Source organism: Mustela nigripes, chromosome 7, assembly GCF_022355385.1.
Source record: "Mustela nigripes isolate SB6536 chromosome 7, MUSNIG.SB6536, whole genome shotgun sequence".
NCBI classification, from domain to species: domain Eukaryota; kingdom Metazoa; phylum Chordata; class Mammalia; order Carnivora; family Mustelidae; genus Mustela; species Mustela nigripes.
The window spans coordinates 127608945-127625434 of record NC_081563.1 but is presented as its reverse complement, the minus strand read 5'-3'; the positions used below and the strand labels follow the sequence as shown (position 1 = coordinate 127625434).

The window sequence follows — 16490 nt, the reverse complement described above, 5'->3', positions numbered from 1 at the left end:
TGCCTACTTGTGATCTGTCAAATAAATAAATAAATAAATATTTTATAATAATAATAATAATAAAGCCACAATGAAATACCACTATATACCCAGAATAGCTAACACTGAAAAGACACCATACTGAGGTGCCTGGCTGGTTCAGTCAGTGGAGCCTAGACTCTTTTTTTTTTTTTTTAATTTGACAGAGAGAGATCACAAGTAGGCAGAGAGAGAGAGAGAGACAGAGAGGAGGAAGCAGGCTCCCTGCTGAGCAGAGAGCCCGATGCGGGACTCAATCCCAGGACCCTGAGATCATGACCTGAGCCGAAGGCAGCGGCTTAACCCACTGAGCCACCCAGGCGCCCCGAGCCTAGACTCTTGATTTGGGGTTATGAGTCAGAGCCCCATGCTGGGTGTTACTCCAAAAAAAAAAAAATAAAACAACTTTAAAGAAATAAAAGACTGTCCAATGCCATGTATTGGTAAGCATGCGGAATAACCAAAACTATCATACACTCCTGGGAGGAATTTAAGATGGTAACACCACTTTGAGACACAGGTAGCAGTTTCTTTAAAAAATAATAATAATAATAATAATATTTTTATTTATTTTGGGCTGTGTAAAGAAAGAACTCAAGGGGCACCTGGGTGGCTCAGTGGGTTAAACCTCTGCCTTCAACTCAGGCCATGATCTCAGGGTCCTGGGATCGAGCCCGGCATCGGGCTCTCTGCTCAGTAGGGAGCCTGCTTCCCCCTCTCTCTGCCTGCCTCTCTGCCTACTTGTGATTTCTCTCTCTGTGTCAAATAAATAAAATCTTTAAAAAAAAAAAAAAAAAAAAAGGAAAGAAAGAACTCAAATGTGGGGGGGGGGGGGGAGCCAGAGGGAGTGGGAGAAAAAGTGTCAAGCAGACTCTGCACTGAGCACAGAGCCCAACTTGGGGCTTGATCTCACAACCCTGAGGTCACCAACCTGAGCTGAAACCAACAGCCAGATGCTTAACCAACTATGCTACCCAGGTATCCTAGTTTCTTAAAATTTTTAAGTGTTGAGCATACACTTACCGTATAACCCAGACGTTCCATTATTCAACAGAAATAAAAGCATTATGTCCCCACAAATCCTTGTATATAAATGTAAAAGAAGTGGGGCACCTGGGTAGCTTAGTCCATGAAGCATCTGCCTTCAGCTCAGGTCATGATCTCAGGGTCCTGGGATTGAGCCCCACATGGGGCTCTCTGCTCAGCAGGGGGCCTGCTTCTCTCCCTCCCCCTCTGCCTGCCTCTCTGTCTACTTGCAATCTCTCTGTGTCAAATAAATTAAATCATTGAAAAAATAAAAATAAAACTACTGATATGCAGGACACCTGGCTGGCTCAGTTGGTAGAGTATACAACTCCTGATCTCAGGGTTGTTAAGTTTGAGCCTTTAAGAGATTATTTAAAAGTAAAATATTTTTTTAAAAAATCTACTGACATATGCAAGAACATGGATGAGATGAATCCCAAAATGACTATACAGTAAGTAAAAGAAAGCAGCTCCCCTCAAATAAAGTACATAGTACTTTTGGTTTTCAGCTTAGAGGAAGCAAAGGTGCAACTGTCTTCAGTCATCTCAAATCCAGGTTCATCCAACACCAGATGCCACCACCATGCTGCCTGCCTAAGTTCAAACCCAACCAGATCAAAATCATATACCTGAAGTGCACCAGTGGGGAAGTCAGTGCCATTTCTGAGCTGGCCCCCAAGATTAGCCCCCTAGATCTGTCACCAAAATAAGCTGGTGATGACATCATCAAGGCAACTGGTGATTGGAAGGTTAGAGGATTACAGTGAAACTGACCACTCAGAACAGAAAGGCCCATATTGAAATGGTACCTCCTGCCTCTGCCCTGATTATCAAAACCCTCAAGGAACCTCCAAGAGAGAAAAAGCTGCAGAAAAACAGTGAGTGATGATTTCTTGGTTAAGCACAGTGGTAATACTACTTTTGATGAGATGGTCAACAATGCCCTACAGATGAGGCACAGATCTTTACCCAGAGAACTCTGTAGAACCATTAAAGAGATCCTGGGGACTGCCCAGTCTTTGGGCTGCAATGCTGATGGCCGCCACGCTCATGACATCATAGATAAATCAACAGTGGTTCAGATGAATGCCCAGCTAGTTAAGAACTACAAAGGAAAATATTTCAATAAAGGATCATTTATTTGACAGCCAATTGGGGGGAAGGGAGTACATAGCAAACAATTCCATCTACATAAAATGCTCAAAAAATTCAACTAATCTTCAGTGACATAAGGCATATCAGTAATTATGGAAGACAGGGGAGGAATAGGTTATAAAGAGCTAGGAGGGTGCTTGGGTGGCTCAAGTGGGTTAAGCCTCTGACTTTGGTTCAGGTCATGGTCTCAGGGTCTGGGAATTGAGCCCCACATCCGGCTCTCTGCTCAGCAGGGAGCCTGTGTCTCCTCCTCTCTCTCTGCCTGCCTCTCTGCCTACGTATGTTCTCTCTGTCAAATAAATAATAAAATCTTTTAAATAAATGAATAAATAAACAAAGAGTTACGAGAATGCTTCTATTAGAGTTAATAGCTATTTCCATTATTGTAATCGTGGTGACAGATCCACAGGTAGAACTCAATGTCAAAACTCAAATTATACACTTTAAATATATGTAATTAACTGAACGTCAATTATACCTCAATAAAATTTTAAAAAAGAAAAAACCAAACTATAGTGACAGAAAACAACATTACAAATACCGCAAAACCCAGAAGAGGACTGAATACAAATGGGCAACACTGAACTTTCTGGGTGATGTAAATGTTCTGTATCTTGATTGTGGCAGTAGTAATACAACAGTTTACATTTGTCAAAATATATGGCACACTCAAAATGGTTCAATTTTAGGATAAGTATACCTAAAAAAAGCAGATTTCCACATATTTAAAAAAAGCCACATCCAAATGTTATATAGGTACATTTTAAATACCTTTAAACACATTAAACAGAATATATATAATCACAACATACTGTAGTTGACACTACATTAACCTATGCTACCAGTTTAACATAGTTTCTTTTTTTTTAAATATTTTATTTGTAAGTAATCTCTACACCCAACGTGGGGCTTGAACTCACAACCCCAAGATCAAGAGACATGCTCTTCCAACTGAGCCAGCCAGGCACTCCTCATTTGACATTTTTCAAAATTTTACAGTTGATTTTTTTGTGTGTTACAAAAGAAAAAGAAATCATAAAAGCACTAGAAGAAACACACTGCTGGTGGATTCATAAATTGATACAACCTCTATAAAGGGGAGCTAATTGCAATTTTCTATAAAACTTAAATTCATACTCTTTAAGACTCCAGCATTTTACTTCCAGAAATTTTTATATATTTAACAAATGGGAACAAAGAAATATGTATGAGGATATTCACTAACAGCTTTGTAGTAATATTAAACTGGATATGTTATGATATATCCACAAAGTGGAATACTGTATAATTTATAATTATTAGAAAGAATTTAGTAGTTATAAACATAGATATGAAGCCTTCCCCTACACAATCCAGAATAGGGCTCCTGAGTGCCAATTACATAAGTGAGTTTATTTGTTGAAAATGTATCTGCATACTCACGTATGCTACACTTTAATATAAAATTTACCCAAAAAGGGGTGCCTGGGTGACTCAGTGGGTTAAGCTGCTGCCTTTGGCTTAGGTCATGATTTCAGGGTCCTGGGATTGAGGCCCACATCAGGCTCTCTGCTCAGCAGGGAGCCTGCTACCCTTTCTCTCTGCCTGCCTCTCTGCCTACTTGTGATCTCTGTCAAATAAATAGATGAAATCTTTAAAAAAAAAAAAAAAATTACCCAAAAATGTAGGAGAAAGTCACAAAACTTGAAACCTTTTAAGCATGTGCATTTATACGTCTTGAGTTAACAACAATGACTCTATAGTTAATAATTCTGAGATGGGATAGGGAGGTGGCCAGGAGACAGCTGAGGAAGGACCCTTTGCTTTCCAGTGTATTCTCATGGTACCACTGTACTCATGGTACCTTGAATTTGTCCCATGTGCTACTGTTATATATATCAAAAAATATTTTTAAATTCAGACCATTTGCAACCATAACTCTGTATGGGTTGGGATTTTCATAATACAGAAATAAACTAGAAGCAGAGATGGATTTAGATCCATAACAGTTCTTCATAACCCAATTTCAAATTTTTATATTCATCAGAGCAATCTCATTTTCACTGCCTTTATAACCAGCAAACAGTTTAAATTTCAACTCAGAATATAAATTTTAATAAAATCACATTTTCTATTTTGAATAGGGTTTTATAGAAGACTTCATTTGAAGAAAAAAAAAAGGGGCTCTACAATACAAGACTGTTAAATGAGATGATATACATTAAATACCAAACACTGTCCAAGCATATAGGCTTGGATAAATGGTAGCTTTTATCTTTTATATCTAAGAATATAAATCAGAACACAGCAAAGAGAATTTTACTAGGCGAAGAGCACGGAAGACAGAACAAGGAAAACTTAACAGCAACTAGAGTATAAAATACATAGAATTAAGGAGATAATGCTGGAAATGTAGATTAGAGTCAGATTATTAAAGGCTCTGGGAACTCCAGGGGAAGTTTAATTTCATATTCTTAGACAATGAACAATAGATTTTATGCCTTCAAGCAGTCAAGTAAGAGGAAGGGATAAGTTTTTAAAAGATAAAAAGGAGGAGAGCCTGGCTGGCTCAGTTGGTAAAGCATGAGACTCTTGATCTTGGGAGTCATGAGTTCGAGTCCCACACTTGGAACAGAGACTACTTTAAAAAAAAAAAAAGAAAGAAAGAAAAGAAGTAACAAAGGAGAAATGAGACTCTCTCATAAACAACAGATGAAAGCCAGTTTAGGGGCACCTGGGTGGCTCAGTCGTTCAGCTCAGGTCACAATACCAGGGTCCTGGGATGGAGACCCACATTGGGCTCTCTGCTCAGCAGGAGGCCTGTGGCTCCCTCTTCCTCTCCCTCACCCTCTCCCCTTGCTTGTGTTCTCTCTCTGTGTCAAATATATACATAAAATCTTAAAAAAAAAAAAAAAAAGCCAAAGTCTATACAACCTCTTTGGAAGAAATTAGGAAAGAACCATTTAAAGTTTTAAAGGCTTCCTTTGATTCAGAAATTTCATGTCCAAGATGTCTATACTGAGATATACTCAAGCCTACACACAGATCTACATATAGTTCACTGCAGTATCAATCAAAATAGTAAAAGATTGGAAATAGCAAGCAAAACTGGTTAAAGTTAGCTTTACAAAATCCATTTGGACAATGAAATTATTATACAGCCTTTTAAAACTGTGAAATATATAAGGCTCTCCAAATTCTTTTGTTAAATGAAGGTAGTGGCAACCTCATTTTAATTAGAAATAAAGAAGGGGGGAAAAAACAAAAAGAGGGAAAGATTAAGAAAAAAACATACTGAAAAATACTGAAGAGAGAGACATCCACAACTACATGTACAGAGAGAGACATCCACAACTACATGTACAGAATATCCTCTAACTTCAGTTGCCTTTGGGAAGGGGGTAGCTATAAAGACCAAAATCCTTACTTTAAAATTCTTACTTTCTCAAGGGATACTTTTTTGTACTGCTTCAACTCTACCACGTTTATGCCTCCTTTTCAATTTAAAAAAAAAAAAAAAAAAAAAACTTTTTTTCTTTTACTGTAACAGCACTACAGAATAAAAGATGTGGGAAAGAGAGATCAGAAGCAGCAATTAATTCCCTTTAGATCTAACCCATCTCCTCCATGAAGTTTTCCCTAACAATTTCAGTTGAAAATGACCTTTTCCTCCTCTGAACTTCTGAACCACTTACTTATGTTGCTGCAACTATATATTTTTTTCATTTATATTTATTTCTCAACTAGATTATAAGCTCCTAGATCACAAAGGGATTTTAGTATATGTGCTGCCGAAGCGAGCACGATCACAAAGGGATTTTAATGCCTACAGTGCTTAGCACAGTTCTTTGGAGACAGTGGTACTGAATAAAAACATTTGGACAACTTACAGAAGGACTATCCAGTCCTAGGCCATTTGGGAAATATGAATGTATTCTGAGATCCAGGGATGATTTAATCTGGGACAACTCTATGTGGGAGACATAGGTCCCAAGCAAATCCTTAGCACTCTAATTTTATCTCACTATCTAGATAGAAGTGGACTTGAGAGTTACCACTCTAGAAACTTTCATATCCAACCACTTGGGGGGGGGGGTACTTAAAATGATATGATTGAAAAAAACAGAGGATTTCAAAAGCTTAATAAAAGAAATAGTCCCCACCTCAAAAAAAATAGACAACTGGACTGAATCTGTCCTACCAATCAATAAATACTGACTCCTATGCATGTGAGGAGACAATAAAGATTCATATCAGAAATTAAGAACTGTATTTTCAGGGCGCCTGGGTGGCTCAGTTGGTTGGACGACTGCTTTCGGCTCAGGTCATGATCCTGGAGTCCCGGGATCGAGTCCCGCATCGGGCTCCCAGCTCCATGGGGAGTCTGCTTCTCCCTCTGACCTTCTCCTTGTTCATGCTCTCTCTCACTGTCTCTCTCTCTCAAATAAATAAATAAAATCTTTCAAAAAAAAAAAAAAAGAACTGTATTTTCAGCTGGGGTAGTCTGGAAAATTTACCTACCTGAGGTAGGATCTGAATTGGACCTTAAAGACTAGGCCTAGATAGCAAGGGAGAAGAACCAGAAAGAAGCAGTGTGACTGAAATAAGGGGCAAGAAAAATGGGAAAGATTGATTTCTTTTTTTTAAAGATTTTACTTATTTATTTGACAGAGGGAAAGAGATCACAAGTAGGCAGAGAGGCAGGCAGAGGGAGAAACAGGCTCTCTGCTGAGCAGAAAGCCCAATGTGGGGCTAGATCTCACCAGGACCCTGAGACCATGACCTGAGCCAAAGGTAGAGGCTTAACCCACTGAGCCACCCAGGTGGCCCAAAAGATTGATTTTAAAAAGACTATGATAAGAACTGAATATTAGGTTAAAGATTTGGGATTGTACTGTGCAGATTTTTAGGCAAAAACTCTAATCAAAATGCTGTTTAATAAGTAGAGAGGACTTAGGGAAAGAACAGAGACTACTTTGAAAGCTGATATATAATATAGAAATAAAAGGCCTGAATAACAGTTTTAGAAACTGCAATGAGGGGCGCCTGGGTGGTTCAGTTGGTTAAGCAACTGCCTTCAGCTTGGGTCATGATCCTGGAGTCCCAGGATAGGATCCCTAGGATCCAGCCCCACATCACACTCCCAGCTCAGCAGGGAGTCTTGCTTCTCCCTCTGACCTCCCTCCTCTTGAGCTCTCTTTCAAGTAAATAAAATCTTCAAAAAAAAAAAAAAAAAGAAGTTGTAATGAAAATATATTTAAGAGAGACGTATCAATAGGACTCTGCAAAAACAAAACTAGTTTATCCAAATCCACTTACTTAACATTTATTGAATATTTACACACCCAGTCTTAAAATACCTTACCTCGGAGCTCTTACCAATGATTTCTCACCAACAGAAACTGCTCTCTCCATATTAAAATCTTACTCATTCTTCAAACTGATCACCTGGTCAGTAGTAGTCCCCCCCTTCCTCTTCTAAACTACTCCTTGATCTTCATAAACCAAATAGATTGCCTTGTAGTGAAGTGATGAGTAACTGACTGTGTGCACTTGGAGGTCAAAACCTTTTTAACTTTCATAGTGCCTTAAACACTACAAACTTAACAAACACTGGGTAAGTATGTATGTGTACAGGGGAGTGGGCAACCACCAAACAGTAGCAAACTGAAGATTAAAGCTTAAGACTAGAAGAACAGAGGTAGAAAAAGTCAGGTTAAAAAGCAACACATGAGGGCGCCTGAGTGGCTCAGTTAGATAAGCGGCTGCCTTCGGCTGAGATCAGGATCCCAGGGTCCTGGGATCGAACCCCACATCAGGCTCCCTGCTCAGCAGGGACCTACTTCTCCCTCTCTCTCTGCCGGCGGCTCCACCTACTTGTGCCGAGCTCTCTCTCTTTCTCTCTGTCAAATAAATAAATAAAATCTTTAAAAATAAATAAATAAAAGCAACATGTGGGAGATATTTTTTACTTTGAGGAGAGAAAAACAAAACTGGAACTTTTTGGACTTCACAATTCCAGGTTCACCTAACTTGGGATCCAACCACCGACGGTTTCCACCATTCCAGATGTGGGTTGTGCACTTTGAAGTAGTTTCCTGAATTCATTTTACTGATTCCTGATGAAATTATTGTTAACATTTAACACAGTAATAGTTTTGTCTTATTACATGAAGGAGATACTACCGGCCCTCCAATGGATGTAACATGTGTATAGTTATTCTTTTCACTGGCAAAGTTAGATTTTCCTAGATGCAGCCAAATACTTACTCTGACTGCTATGGGGCCAAACATCGTGGCCAGGGTGAAAATCTTATAAAACACAACCACTGGGGCGCCTGGGTGGCTCAGTGGGTTAAAGCCTCTGCTTTCGGCTCAGGTCATGATCCCAGGGTCCTGGGATCGAGCCCCACATCGGGCTCTCTGCTCAGCAGGGAGCCTGCTTCCTCCTCTCTCTCTGTCTGCCTCTCTGCCTACTTGTGATCTCTGTCTGTCAAATAAATAAATAAATCTTTAAAAAAAAAAAAAGAAAGAAAGAAACAACCACTACCAGACAGGTAAAGAGGAAAGAGATGAATGTGGATGGAACAGAAGGTATTTAGACTAAAGACACAATTTGTTGAAGAGAATACTGGGTAATCCTTAAAACATTTTCAAATAAAGCTGCTAAATTTCAATCTGGAAACAAAATCAAGCTGATACAGCTACTCTACAGAGTGACTTAAATTCAATAATCCATTTCACTGATGACAGCTTTACTGAGAGTAAAGAAAAATATGACTTCATTTTCTTACAACAGAAGGAGGGAACGGAAAATTCTTCCCCCACCCCGCTTACACAGGCACATGTGTACAAGCACTCGCTTTGCAGCTAACAACATATACTAGGGTGAGGTCGGGAGCTCAAAGTCATTTTACTCCAAACTGATGAGTCAGCACTGAAAGGTTACTATTATCTGGTATATAAAGAGCTTAATCCGTTTAATGTTTGACCAACAAAATTTAAATATAAGGACATTCTACATATTTATACAGTACATTATTAATTTTATAAAAATTTTCCAATATAGGGGCGCCTGGGTGGCTCAGTGGGTTAAAGCCTCTGCCTTCAGCTCAGGAGCACCCCCCCCCCCAATCGGGCTCTCTGCTCAGCGGGGAGCCTGCTTCCCTCCTGACTCTCTGCTTACCTCTGCCTACTTGTGCTCTCTGTCTGTTAAATAAATAAAATCTTTAAAAAAAAAATTTCCAATATAATGAACCTTGGAAAACCATACTCCATCCACTTTATTTTATAAATTTTAAGTAAGATCTAGAGACTGTTTTGCAGGAAGCTTACAGTACTAGCTTAGAAATTATTCTCTTCACAGGTAAATATCATTTTTAAAGTAACAAGCTAACAAATGATACTGATTAGGTAACAAAGTGGGGAAATATTCAAAGGTAAATTTTTTTTTATATAAGTTTATTTTTAGTAATCTCTGCACCCAATATGGGGCACGAACTCATGGCCTACAGATCAAGAGACACATGCTGTTCCAAGTAAGCCAAGCAGGCCCCCGAATTTTTTTTTTTTTAAGGAGTTTTAAAACTGAGCGTATGATCATCAGTAACAATTAACTCTCATTTATAAAAATGTCAGTGTAGGACATTTAGATTATGATAAATAAATACTTCCTCTCAAAGTAAAAGTAATTTGGTTTTAGATTTCACTTAAATAGAACAGCAAAGAATATTTACTCTGAAAGTCTCCCCCCTCACTTTTTTTTTTTTTGTTAAAACTCTTTCTTCCCCTCCCCACGCATTCTCCTCTTTTGTGCTCAAGTTCTCAAATGCATGAGATGGAGGAACAATACCACAATGCAACTGCAGGCTTCCTGCCTACTAGCCAGTCATTATTCTTAACTGGAGAACTTTCAAAACACTGCTTGGGCTGCTTTGAAATTCCCTCTTTCAGATTTGCCCTCCTTCATGGAACATCTATTTAAAAGAATGACTTCAAAAATGTCTTGCTACACCCAATCACAACTCTCTAAGCAAACTAAAAATGCTAGCTTTAGGTATGAAAGTGAGATGTAAATACCTTAAATTCACTGAACATCAACGTGAAAGTACAGGACAGAAAAAAAAAGTGTATTTCCGACAAGCATAATAGTATTTTTCTCATACGTTTATTAATCCTGTTACTGAAAAATTCTGTATTTATGAATTTTTTCATCGCTTTCATCACTACCATCACTTTTTTTTTTTAACACCATATAGATCTCTGTCTTGAACTACAACTGGATCAATGGAAAAGGCCTACCTTAATTACTACTGACAAAGTAAAGTGCACACCAAAATGAAGTATATTCACTTATTTTTAAAAGTTACCAAGGGCAGAAAAACATTACCAGCAGCAGTCACCTGGAAACCTGGGGAATTTCCCACTTCCTATGACCACACTTTGATGGTGGCAGTAGTACTTATAAGTTTATTTAGTTGTTGAGATAAACCAATGGTGCTATTCTAGACCAAGATACAGGGTGTAGGGAGGGGGGATAAATTATATACCCAATTAAACATGGGTTTTTTCCTTTTTTAAAAGGCAAAAGCATTGAAAGTGAACATCAAACACATTGGTACATGAGTAACAGCTAGTCAAATTGTTACAGTAAATAAAAATTTTTCCAACACCTCTAACAAAAACAAAAAGACTAATCTATTTCAAACAATATTCAAAAAAGCTCAATCCCAGTACAACCAAATAATTTAGCTAGTCCCCTGGAGTTTGTTATAATGGGATTTAACCTGTACACTCAACATTCAATTAACCATGAGGCTTATCCTAATTGAGGATTATGCTGACTTCTGCAGTCTTTTCCCATCTATCCATCTACCACTCCTACTCAGCTGCCATAGCTACCAAAAGCAAAGCCCCAGGGAGCAGTAGATTATCCATTACTATGTGGTACCCATGCCAATATTCATTCCCTTTTCATCCTTACATGGATGATGAAGAATTAAATTTAGCAATCTAATCAGCCTAGTTTCCAAAAAGTGAAACTTCGGAACCCTCACTCATAACCTGTAACCAAACAAATTAAACATTTCAGAAGAATACCTTCGTAGGTGACCAAGAGACAAGGAAAGTTACACTCAAAAAAATTAAAAAATTTTTTTAAAAGTCACACACTTTCCTAGAATGTATCGATAAAAAAATTAATAAAAAAGAAAAAAACAAGACATTCAATGAAGACTAGGAAAAATGACTAACAGAAGAGACTAGTCCACTGAAAATATTCTTTGAAATGGGACAGATAGATCAGACATCTTTCCTTTGCCTCTAGGCCACAAAAAGGCCACAAAATTTACTACAGCTAAATAAACCTTTATTACTGCCCCCCTGTAAATTGACCTACGCCGGCAGAACCTACCGAACTGAGTTAATGCTGACAAAGTTGGGAACTGGCACTATGTAGTCTAAGATTATGCAGTTTATGGATAAATCAGCCTCCTAGACAAGCACAGGTCTTCCTCCTCAACTCCTGCTGTGTATCTTCTGGCCATTTTCCTGTTCATTTAACAACTCTCCACCAAAAGGGAAAGGCGATTAAATTCAAGTCAATTCCATCATTTGTTAGGAGCTGAAAATAAGGTTAGACTCTAGATAAACCGTACCCTTAATCCAAAACAATCTCCCAGAAACCCTATCGAAAAAGCAATGGGCTAAATGAATTTACCTAGCAAACACTAACAAAATGAAAGAGTAAGACTTATTACAATAGAGCCCCTCCTCCACCTTAACTGAGAAATGCTCATTTTGTAATTCCTTCCCCCACCCCCAAAAAGCACTCAATAAAATGGAAGAAAATGCCTACATTTTACTGCAGTACTCAATCTCAATGCTATCCCTGAGGATCTAAACTAACATACAGTCACCTATTTCTTTAATCTATTTAACTATGAGAAAGACAAAAGTTAACATACATTTCCAATATTAATATTCTCTCTCAGGGTTTTAACCATTCAATAATGCAAAGAAAGAAAGAGAAATTAACTCTATACTACGGAATATATAATAAGTTCAAACCAAACTGGGACAGGTCCTCTCTGGTTTAACCTATGAGAAACTACATGAGACACTCATCAACATGATCAACAACTCATTTTTCTAGTCTTAAGTAGCATTACAGTAACAACTGCATTGACTTGTGGTCACTTTCCAGTATAGACAGCCACTGGAGGCTATACTCGTTCTAAACTTGCAACAAATCAAGTTTTCAAAAGTAGTCTACATCCTTAGGCCAAGGCTTGAAATTATATAGTCTAAAAAAAATGCAAAAAGAAACCCTAAAGCCATTTATTTTAACACCAATTTGGCACAGGACAATAGTAGTTTGGTTTTTTATCGTACCCTACTGTCCAAACAAAAATATTTTTAAATTATTCTTTTAAAAAATTTCTCAAAAACATCGTAGTCTTTAAAAGAAACTACTCTCTGGGCGCCTGGGTGGCTCAGTGGGTTAAGCCGCTGCCTTCGGCTCAGGTCATGATCTCAGGGTCCTGGGATCGAGTCCCACATCGGGCTCTCTGCTCAGCAGGGAGTCTGCTTCCTTCTCTCTCTCTCTGCCTGCCTCTCAGTGTACTTGTAATTTCTCTGTCAAATAAATAAATAAAATCTTTAAAAAAATAAAAATAAAAGAAAAGAAACTACTCTAGAATCATATAGTTTTTAATACACAAAAGTGTAAATTAAAAAAAAAATAAAAACTTATCTTTAGTACGTCCCTGATATGGTAAGAAGTTTACTTCAAAAGACCAGTCAAGGCTTTAGGAAGTAACCACTTCGAAAACTACTTTTTAGGGACGCCTGGGTGGCTCAGTTGGTTAAGCAGCTGCCTTCGGCTCAGGTCATCCTGGGATGGACTGGGGATAGAGCCCTAAACATGCTCCTTGCTCAACAGGGAGTCTGCTTCTCCCTTTCCCTCTGCCTGCTGCTCTCCCTGCTTGCACTTTCTCTGTCAAATAAATGAAAATAAAATATTTTCAAAAAAAAATTTTTTTAACTATTTTTTTATTTCGCATCTCCTAGAAAAAGAATCCAGCGTCCAAAGGTGCACTGACTCCCTGCTGAATGAATGCCAATTTATTTGGGTGGAGGGATTTATTGAAAATAACTACTCACACAGGGATAAGAATATATCCCTGATATAAGATATCTCTTAATTTTTTTAAAGATTTTATTTATTCGACACAGAGGGAGAGAGAGCCCAAGCAAAGGTAGCAGCAGCCAGAGAGAGAGGGAGAAGCAGGCTTCCTGCACAGCAGAGGGCCTGATGTATGGCTGGATCCCAAGACCCTGGAATCATGACTGGAACCGCAGCCAAAGGCAGACGCTTAACCGACTGAGCCACCCAGGTACCCCAATAAGTAACTCTTATATGGGAGGGAGGGGAGGACACTATACTCAATTTCAAAATATAATGACTTTATTTAATACAATCCCTAACAGCCTAAATTCTAGTATCACTCAATTTTTTTAACAAATTGTTAGTGTTAGTAAATTCAAAACCACAATTCTAAAACTTACAGAAATAGAAATCCTGTTAATTATGCTATGGATGTTTTGCATTTCCAAAGCTTCTGTAGGTAAGGTATATTTTATGGTAAAAAATATTTCCTACAAACTGCTCTAGAAACATTACCGCTTCCCACTTAATCCACAATCCTCGTGTCCAAAACGTCGTTCTATATAGGCCAGAAGCTGACATACACCTTTTTTTTTTAATACTGATTGGACAATTAACTCACTTCTATCAATACATGAAATACCACTATAAATTTAGGATCACAGGCAACCTAGATTACTGCTCATTTAAATGCAGAACCTGAAGCAACCTCCAGTGACAGGAGCTATAGTGTTCAATATCATTTTACATGTTACAGAGGCTTCATCTTACATGCAAACAATGAACCCTGGCAGCCTCCTTCATCCTAAAGCCCCACAGATTGTTACTTCTTTAAGGGTGTTAGTACATAAGGCAACATAAGCACTTAAGTTCAGAAGCCTTTTCTTAAGAGCTATCAACATTTGTTCAAGACCGTGATAAGAAAATAATATTCCCACCACATTTTCCCTTTCTTCTGTTCATTGTACTTTCCTGTTTTTTGGTACCCAACAAGAGTATGTTTCAAATAAAAATCTTAAGATAATTATTCCGAAGACCAAAGATACTCTAGAAACCCAGTAACAGTCACTGCCTCCCAGGAACCCGAATTACCTGGATTGCGGGGTTTACAGGAGAGACTCATTTTTCAATGTTTGTGTACCTTTCCAGTTGGATGTTATATCTATTCTAAATAGAGCAATAATTTAAATTTTTTTCAAGAACAAACATTTCATGAACTTCCAGATTTCGGTTTAACAGTTTATGATGGGGCATTCACAAGATGGGGGGGGGGGGGGGGGGGTGGGGGGGGTTTGTGGTGTTTTTCTTGGGGGGGGGGGGCGGCTTTTTTGTGGTTGTTTTCCATCCTCCATACAACCTGCAGCAACACATACGGTAGCTGTCTTGCAGCCAGGGCTCAGTTAGGTGGATCGGAGGCCAGGCATTTAAATCAAGGAGATGCAGCAATCTCACTCAATACTACTACCACTCGCTCATCTCATTCAAATCCATTTAAACCCACTGCAGCAAGACAGCTGGTACTCGCCTTCCTCTTTCTTTACCGTACAGGCTTAATAACAAAAACAGGTTGGCTTTGAAGCGCTGCTCAAAAACTGCAAAAAAGGAAGTCTTCACATTCGGGAGGGGGGAAAAAAAAAAAAAAAGTTTCGACTTCGGGAGAATTTCATACCTTTCGTGTCATTCCATTTTGGAATCCCGAACTCCTCCTGCTTAGTGAGATTCTGAAACGATGCTTTTTCTCCCTCTCATAAATGCTCTTTTGGTTTAACTTTTCCATCCTAAGTGCCCCCCAAAGTAGAAGCAACTAAGCTTTCCAACGGCTCGTGGCTTTTTGGTTTGGGGGGCTTTTTTGGTGGGTTTTTTGTGTTTGTTTGTTTTAAAAGCATGTGCAAGACAATTTAAACCCTTACAAACTGAATCAAGGTACCTAAGGTAAGATTAGAGATGCGGACGGGGAAAACAGTACTAAGAAAGACAGCCAAACCCCAAATGTGATCTACCAACTTCCCACTTGCCATTTCCCAACCTTCACACCAGAGGTAGCAAAATGCCTTTTCACTGAGAAAACTGCGGAGAACCTATCCGTGCCCAAAATAAAAATTCCGCAGATAATTCGAGTTAAAATACTAAAAATGCCCAAGTGAAGGGGGAAACACAGCAACAAAATGCAACCCGATTCTGAGCGGGATTTGGGAGGCTGGCGTGGGGGTCGGTGGGGTCCGTACGGCTTCCCCCGCCCCCTAATTCTTCAGAATAACTGCGAAGGAGCCGAGGCAGCGGCAGGAGGGGGACGCGGGAAGCGTTCTAAAGCAGCCCTAAGGGCTGGGAGAAGATAAAAACTTTAGGGACAGGAGGAGAAAAGCGGGCCCCCGCGGTCCCCCCCAAACTCGTCGGGGTGACCCCGCCGCGAGGAGACCCCCTTGCACCCCCAAGCCGGCTGCCGCCCGACCTCGATTCCCCTTCTTCCTGCCGCGGGCCGCCCCAGGCTGCGGAGAAGCAACGCGGCCCCGACACCCCGAAACTATCTCAGCGCGCCCCCCTCTCGGCGCGCCCCTCAGCGCCTCCGCGGAGGCGCAGCCGTCGGCTCGCGGCAGCCCAGGGACTCGCCCTCTTTTCCTCCGCCTCGCACTCCACCCCCTCGCCCGCCGCCGCTCCTCCTTTATCTCCACTCACCGCCCGCCGCCATTTTCCTCGCAGCTCAGCTTTAAATCGAAAACTCGCCGCTCAGCCCGCAGCCGCCGCCACTGCCGCCGCCACCGACTCAGCCGCCGCGGCCGCCGCCGTCTCTGTGGAGGGGCTGAGGCGGCAGCGGCTGGAGCCGCGGCGCGGGGGCCTCCGGGATATGTAGTCCCTAGGCCACGCCCAGCACTACCGGTCCCAGGGGGCCTTGCGCGGCCCGGGAGCTAGGTGCCCCCGCCCGGCCCAGCTCCCGCGGCTCCAGGGCGTGGCGGTGTGGATCCTTCCGTTGCTTTCGCTCGCTCACTGCGTGGGAGCTGCAGCGGGGTCCGGAGGACTAGAATGCAACCCTAGCCCTGCCCTTAATCTTGTCATACTTGCCTTCGTCCAGTAATATCTAACATTTACTGAGCGTTTATTGTGTGCCAAGTACTGGTCCTCAAAACAAGCATCCCTTTGGGACCACTGT

The 16490-nt window shown here is 40.3% G+C and overlaps 1 protein-coding gene across 7 annotated transcripts in view; it reads right to left on the bottom strand.

Moving 5' to 3' along the window:
* The window catches only part of NCOA3 (nuclear receptor coactivator 3), a 140758-nt gene extending 124589 nt beyond the window's left edge, over positions 1-16169 (bottom strand). For all 7 annotated transcript variants that reach the window (XM_059407179.1, XM_059407181.1, XM_059407177.1 and 4 more), the window contains exon 1: positions 16019-16169. The gene's annotated coding sequence lies outside the window, so the exon portion shown is untranslated. The remainder of the gene's footprint in view (positions 1-16018) is intronic.
* Between the last annotated feature and the right edge of the window lie 321 nt (positions 16170-16490).